Raw genomic sequence first — 6,482 nt, forward strand, 5'->3', positions numbered from 1 at the left:
ATGAGGGTTTAGGATTTTTTTTCTATTTTCTCCTGAGGCTTTTACCTCCTTGCCATTGTTTCCACTGCTGTGATCTTTACCTGCTACCATTACCCTGCTGCTCCCTCACTAAACCTGTGCCATGACCAGGCTTCTGCTGGAGCAGGCAGTGGGAGCTGAGGATGCTCTGGTGCCTGGCTGGCAATGCTCAGGAAGGCTGGAGGGAAACAGGGGTCTCATATGGTGGATTAAAATGCAATAAATACTCTCTAGGCATCAACTTCAGGTCATTCAGTGACATCTGAAAGCCATAGGGGAGAAAAAAATCCTAAAAACCTTGGATAAAATGGAAAATGGAAATCAGCAATGTGTATTTTTCCAGTTCTGATTGGTTTTCCCAGTTCTCACCTATCACTGATTTGTCTCCCCATTCCTACCACCAAATAAATGAAAGGATTTGGGGTGAGTCCAGTAGTTCTGAGCTGTGGATGTTGGTGTTTATAAGCTCCATGTGCCTCCCAGTTTGTACCTGTCCTTTGCCTCGTGGCTTGTGTGGCAGGGGATAGCAGGAGTCCGCTTGCTCCTCGAGTTAATATTTGCCAATGGGGCTAAAATGTAGAAGTCAAACTCTCTTCTTTCCTGCTTGTTAGTCAGCCCACCTCATACTCAAACACCTGGCCCCACCTGGGCAAATATTTGCAATGAGTAGCTCAGGGCATGTCCCACCAGGCTGAGAGCTGGGGCTGGGCAAGCATCAGTGATGCTGTCATTCTGCTCCTGGTGGTCCCTGTGCTGCTGGGCTGAGCCAGGAGGTGTGAAAGGGAAATCCTAAGCCATAAAAAACTGAGGATTTTTTTTTTCCCTGCTCTGATAGAGAAACTACAATTTGGTGGCAGGGAGAAATGGGTTTGAGGAAACCTCTATGTGTGCTGTGGAAGGAGCAAAAAAAGCCAGTGTTTTAGGAGATGGGTTTGAGCCTGGTGGCCCTGTGGCCCTGGGCAATGTGGGAGCCCAGTTATTGCAGCATTTATGAGTGGAAAAAAAGATGAAGGGAGAAAGTTTGTGATAAAGCAGGGAGGCAGTTAAGAGGAGGAAATGAGGGTGCTTGGCATGTAACCTTGGCCAGGCTCTGCTCCCCCAGGACGAGCCAAAAATAGATTTCTCTGGAGGCAGGGCAGCCCAGGTTACAGTGGAATGATGAACGGGGGATGCAGCCATGGCACAGAGGATCACGGGGGAGCAGAACAGAGATGTTATGCTCAGCCAAGAGCATCCTGTTGCTTTATTTGGGGCAGTTTTGTCCCCCCTTCCCAGGGGTTTCCTCTGGAACCTGGCTCCCATACTTTCCCCTCTGCAGGTCCTCTGTCAGCCCAGTGGGGCTCCATCCCAGCCTCTGGTGCAGCTGCAGGGTGGGGGGAGGAAGTTATTTGCATTGATCTGAAAATTCAGGACATCTCTAACACTGTGTCACAGCTTAAAACACATAAACCCCTTTCCTGTGGGGTAATTGCTGAGAGCTGACTGGAACAAATATCACAAAATCCTAGCTATTAGTCCCAAATTACTGGTGTCCTTTAGAAGAGGGGTCTTTTCTTCAGCCAAGGACAGGTGGCACTGACTGGCATTTACCACCCAGGATGGGTTTATCTGAGCTTCTCTGGAGGTGTTGTAACCAGAGTTGCTACAGCAGGGATAAAGTGCTTTAAGTTCTTCGTTTCCTCAATCCATTTATCAGCTATCGGACATTTGCAGTGTGGAGCCCTGCTGGCCTTTGGAGCCCGGAAATAACCTCCAAAGGGAGCAAAACGAGTTAAATGGCTTGGCAGGCAGCCAGGATGACTAAGCCATTCTTCCAGCCTTACTGGAGCAGGAGTCAGGCATGGAACCGGACACATTTCCCATAATTGGAAACCCCTGGTCAGAGCTGCAGGATCCGGGGCTGCAGCAAAAGCTTTGTGGGCTGTGAGCAGCCAGAGAGGCCACGGGAAGGGCACTCCAGAGGGGACGTGCATGTCCATGACTGTGCCTGTTTGCAAGAGCAGTAACCCAGGGACACAAATAGCAAATCACACATTTGGCCAAAATACTGGAAAACAAGGCTGGAGTTTCCAACACAGACACTGCCAGCCCCCTCTCATTGCCAAGGCTTTTCTGAAAGCCTTTTTGGACTCCATAGGCACAGGGGAGCGGGCACATGGCACATCTCCAGCCTTAACTCTCCTCATGAGACCTTGAAGTGAGAAGCTGTGTGAGAGCAGGAAGAAAAATGTGTGATTTCAGTGACAAATCTCTTTTCTTCCTGCCACGGAGGACAGGACTCATCTGTGGGCACCCCAGGAACACGTGACAAGAGCCAAGCACTCTGTGGGAGCCGTGTGGGTGCTCCAGCACCCACAGCTCATTGCAGCACCCATCAGCCACCCTGCCGGCGCCACCTGGCCCAGGGCACACTGAAACCCATCATCACCACCGGATGCTGCTGGGAAACGGGCAGTGGGAGAAGAAAACCAGCACCCCTGGGCTGGTGCCCTGGGCAGAGGTGTCCATGGCACTGGGATTTTTGGCTCTGGCTGGCCTCTGAGCACATTTCTTTGCAGCACACCCAGCCCAGCCTCTCCCATGGCTGATAACGAGCTTGACCTTTATCTTTGGTGACTCATGGCTGCTCCTGTTTCACTTGCCTGTCAAGGGCCGGCTGTCTCCATGGGAAAACTCTTCTTTAGAGTGTTGACCAGGGGCAGGAGAAGCACAACCACACCTGCAGCCAGAAATCCCCTTTAGCCACAGCCATTCCACCACTTATCGTCCTTTGGTGCCTCACTCGCTGCTTCTGCTTCTGGTGTGAAGCCAGGCTCTAACAGTGATGGCTGCTCAAAGATGGATGAGGATGAGGATGAGGATGAGGATGAGGATGAGGATGAGGATGAGGATGAGGCTGCCCCAAGGCAAGGGCACCCTGTGCCCCAGCCTGAAATGCAGGAAGGCAGTTTTCATTCTCTGCAAGCAGTTGCTGCATGTCATCTTGGATCAAGTGATTTCTCAGCCAGCAGTAACAAGGGAAGAAAGGGGGGAAAGGCCTTCATCTCGTGAGAAAGCTGGGTGCTGGGATGGAGAAGCAGCTGTCTCTGTGGGAGCAGATGCATTTCTCTGGGAGATAACAGGTTGTGGGTCACTGTAAAGCAGTCCCCTCCACAAACCATGCTGTGATCGATGATTACTGCGGGTAGCGAGGGCGATGAGCTTTTGTGGAGCATCTGGGAGCCCGGGGCAAAGGAAGTGGGAAGGCAGGAAGGAGGTTTGTGCTCGCAGGGGGCTGGCACGGAGCCTGCAGCGGAATCTCAGCCCCGACCTTCAAAGGGAGGAGGCTGCTGCCTCAGTGCTGACTGTCCCAGCTCCCACCTGGCTCTTTCAAAAGGCAGGCTTCCCTTCTCCCTGCCTAAAGGCGACCTTGTTCTCCCACCTGGCGCGGGGCTGGGGCGGCTGGCCGGCAGCAGGGGTGACTCAGCGTGCCCACACAGCAGTGCCAGCCAGCTCCAGCTATATTTGACCAGCAGGTGAACTGATCATTGCTCACAAGGACCTTGGACCTTGCACCTTGCCTCCTTTCCCTTTTCTTCCTCCCTTGCCCTTCCTGGGGCTCCGTGGAGTGGCCCTGGCTATAGTGCAGGCCTGGCCACCTTCCTGCCTCTGCCAGCTGCTCTGTGGGCACCTTGGGCATCCCAGCCATGCCTGGCCAGCAGCTCGGTGCTCCCTGCAAGCCAAGGGCAAGTGGCGGCTGGGGCGGAGGAACGCCAAGGGCGCAGTGCAGCCGCAGAGCCGCCAGCTTCTCCTCTGAATGACTTTTTATCTCTGTCGAGAGGAAGTTGTAAAGTGATTGTGTTTTATTGAAACACGGTGACGGAGGACAGCCCAGCACATGGAACCAAGTCAAGGCCAAAGCTCCGGCTGCCTGGCTGCCAGAGAGAGCAATAAAGCACAGACACTCAGCCAGCAGCTTGGGCCCTGCAATTATTGCTGCTTCCCAAGGAACATTTCTACCACGTGCCTCCATTTTCCCCTCTCCAGTCATGCTTTAGCACAGACAGACAAGGTGTTGTCTACAGGAAAATGAACAGGTGAGCTGGGTGGGTCAGTCCCACCTTGGTGCTCACTGTGTGGGGTCATAGGGAAGGTGTTTCTATCACAGGGCAGTTGCCTGCTGCTTGGTAAAATAAAATAAAATAAAATAAAATAAAATAAAATAAAATAAAATAAAATATATAATAAAATATAATAAATTGAAATATCAAATAAAATAAAATAATATATCAACATAAAATATCAACTAAAAATAAAATAATATATAAAATAAAATAAAATAAAATAAAATAAAATAAAATAAAATAAAATAAAATAAAATATTAAAATAAAATCAGCACCCAGTTGTGGCTCTGCTTTAGCTTTAAGACCCTCGTCCCACCCCAGCAGCTCCTCCTGCCAACATGCATCAAGCACTTTATCCAGGAGGCTGGTTCACAGTGTGGGGAGGGCTTGGTTTGGCTTGGGAGGGCTTTTTGGGGTTTTGTTGTTTGGGATTTTTTGGGTTTTGTTTTGTTTTGGGGTTTTTTTAAAGCTATTTGCTGCCCCTTTGATCTGCTGGCTCTAGCACAAAAAGAAAAAAAAAATTAAAGATAGAAGAAAAAGAGAAAAGAAGCTGATTGCAGCTCGCCTGGGGGTGCTGGGGCAAGATCTACAATTGCCCGCGGCGTGGCTGGGAGGCATCTGGCTTCCATCTGCTCCTGCCAGACAGCCCAGAGCCCCCGTGAAGCCGTCCCTGCCCAGGGGCCTGAGGGAGGAGCCCCCCAAAAACCCTCCTGCTCCATACCCAGATACCTCCCTTTGTGCCACTGACAAGCTCGAAGGGGGTCGGCGCCCCCTCCCCTGCACCAACACCCCCTTTAATTAAAAATTGAAATCATGTAATTGCCTCTTCATTACAGCCAATTAAAGCCCGGCTGACAAGGGAGGAGGCGGCACATTTTGCAACTCGCCGCGGAGATGAGAAAGCACGCACCGCAATTACGGTGTCTGTTTGCTCTGCCTTCCCCCAACGTCTTCATCAGGGCTGCCTTTGAAATCGGACCCGCACTGAGATGCTGCTGCTGCTGCTGCTGCTGCTGCTGCTGCTGGCGGGCTCCTCGCAGCCGGCAAACCCCGCTGGTCGGGCTGGGTGCTGGGAGAGGCTGCCGCACACCGCGGAGGAGAAGGGAGGCCAGGCTGCCTCCTCTCCTTCCCCTCTCTCCTCTTCTTCCTCTGCCTTCTTTCCTTCCTCTCTCTCCTCTCCTCCCTCTGCCTCCTCCTGCCCTGCGCTCCCAGATGAGGCCAGGTGTGGAGGAAGGATGCTCAGGGGGATGAGGGGCGGAGAACAAGACTGGGGGGCAGCATTCCTTGTGCCAGGCTGTGCCAGGGGCTTGCTGGAGCTGGATGCCCACTGCAGCTCTGCATTTTGGTCTCCATCTCCTAGGGATGCTGCAAGGTCATGGATGGCTTGTTTCCGGGGCCAGGAGAACCCACAGGGGTGATCCCCACCCCTGCTTGGATTCAGGAATGGTGCTGATCTCACACTGTGAGGTGAACGTTCAGAGCGCTGCTGGTTTGCTGTCCCCAGCCAAAACAGAATCAGTTCCCAGGGGTTCAGTCCCAGAGTGTTTATTTGCAGCCTCATTGGGTGAAAGGGTCTGAAACACCTGCTCCCCAGAAGGCACAAGACGAAGCTGGGGGTGGAGGGAAAGAGGGCTCCATCCCCTCTGCTCCTTGGCCAGGAGATCCCAAAACCAGGCAGGCCATCCCTGTGACCGCAGGAGTTTCCAGCAGCAGCAGCTCTAGCGAGTGTGAGTCGGCACTCCGGGTGCGGAGCGGGGCACACGTGGAATGCTGCGCTGCTGCTGCTGCTGCTGCTCCAGATGCCGGCTCCGCGATTTTCCCTCCTGCTGCCCGGCTTTGAAACGCCTGAGCAAGCAGCCCTTGCAAACACTTTATTGCACACACGCACTTGCCTACGTTTTGACCTGAACTGTGCTTATTAAACTCTCTCTTTTTTTTTTTTTTTTTAAATTTAATAACAGTCCAGTGTTCTTTGTAGGCAATCTGTCTTCAAAGATCTCCTTTTTGATCTTTTCATACGCTAAGCAACAATTCAGGCTATATAAATCTCAGATTGAAAGTGCATAATTTGTTTTTCCCTGAATTTTTGAAGCAGTAAGAGATGAAACGGCTCAGGGGAATGTCAGCAGCAGTTATATCTTAATTGTTTTTTTCTCTGCATCAAAACGCCTTGAACTATTTACTCGTGTGCAGGAGCTCTGCATGACCTCTACACAAGTGCTGTAACTCCCCTAACAAGTTATATCCCATCGCCAACTCCAGCAGTTGGCTTTAGTAGGAGCTCCAATACTCATTTTTCACCCAGTCTTCATTCTCTCATGTGCTTTCTGTTCAGGCAAATCAAAGAGTTTGGAATGTGC

Source organism: Zonotrichia albicollis, chromosome 6 (genome assembly GCF_047830755.1).
Source record: "Zonotrichia albicollis isolate bZonAlb1 chromosome 6, bZonAlb1.hap1, whole genome shotgun sequence".
In the NCBI taxonomy this organism is placed as follows: Eukaryota; Metazoa; Chordata; class Aves; order Passeriformes; family Passerellidae; genus Zonotrichia; species Zonotrichia albicollis.